Source organism: Haliaeetus leucocephalus, unplaced genomic scaffold, assembly GCF_000737465.1.
Source record: "Haliaeetus leucocephalus isolate CR32 unplaced genomic scaffold, Haliaeetus_leucocephalus-4.0 Scaffold144, whole genome shotgun sequence".
NCBI lineage: Eukaryota > Metazoa > Chordata > Aves > Accipitriformes > Accipitridae > Haliaeetus > Haliaeetus leucocephalus.
Window position 1 is genome coordinate 2,335,625 of NW_010972580.1, and position 1,116 is coordinate 2,336,740.

Consider the following 1,116-nt stretch of genomic DNA (forward strand, 5'->3'; position numbering starts at 1 on the left):
CGCTGCGTCACCGGCACCCGCAGGTGGCTCCCAGCCACCGCGGCACGCCTGGCCCCGCGCTCCCGGCCCCGCCGTCCCGCTCCTGCCCCAGCCCTCCAGCCCTGCCATCCTTCCATCCTCGTCCTTCCATCCCTGGCGCTCCATCCGCATCCCTCCCACTCCATCCCCGTCCCAACCCTCGCCCCCTCTCCAGCTCACCCACCCCCACGACAAACCCCCCAAATCCTGCTAGAGGAAGGCAGTAGAGGGATGAACGAGGCTGCCTGGGACCCCCCCCCACGACAAAAGCGATGGCCCTTGGGCACATGGGGCTGAGCAAACCCCCCGTGCTGGGGGCAAGGCAGGGGGGGAATGGACACACGGTGGTACCCGACCACGCTGCAGCCATCCCGGAGAGCTGTCCCATGGCCCCCCCCGCCACCCACCTGCACCCACGTCGCGCTTCGTGCTGGGTTATCCCCCGATGCTCCCCGCTGGCCTGGGAATCGGAGCCGCCTCCACCGGCACAGCCACTTCTCCTGCTTCTCCGTCAGCCAGGACCACCAAGTCCCAGTTCCAGGGGCCAACGTCCCACCTCTGCCCCGGCCCCGCTGCAGCTGCCTCTGGGAAGAAGCGCCCAGCCGGCTGCGACAGACGGACCCAAGGTACTGCTAGGACTGGGGGGGCATTGGGGGGGGGGGGGGGGGGTGCATTAAGACCACGCACACACTTTATTCCCAGCCACCTTTATTGGATCAGCCGGATAAGTGGGTTAAGGGAATTGGTTTATCCCATTAGGTTGCACTGCAAAGGCCGCCTGCCCGCATCCAGCCTCACCGCCCGGGGCCATGGGATGCTCTGCGGGATGGGCACGGGGACCAGACTGGTGGGGGGGGGGGGGGGGCAGCGAGAGGCACCATCTCCTCCCTGCATCACAACAGCCTCCCTCAAACCCTCGCCACTGCCGCGGGGCTGCTGGCTCCAATGGGGGTCCCAAATGGGTGCCCCTGCGGTCCCATCCTGCCCCGTGCATCCTCCTGCCAGATGCAAACACCTGGCCCCACTGGCATTCGCACAGGGGGCCAACCTGGTCCCCAACCGTGCTGAGGATGGAGGGACAGGGAGCGACCCCCCCCC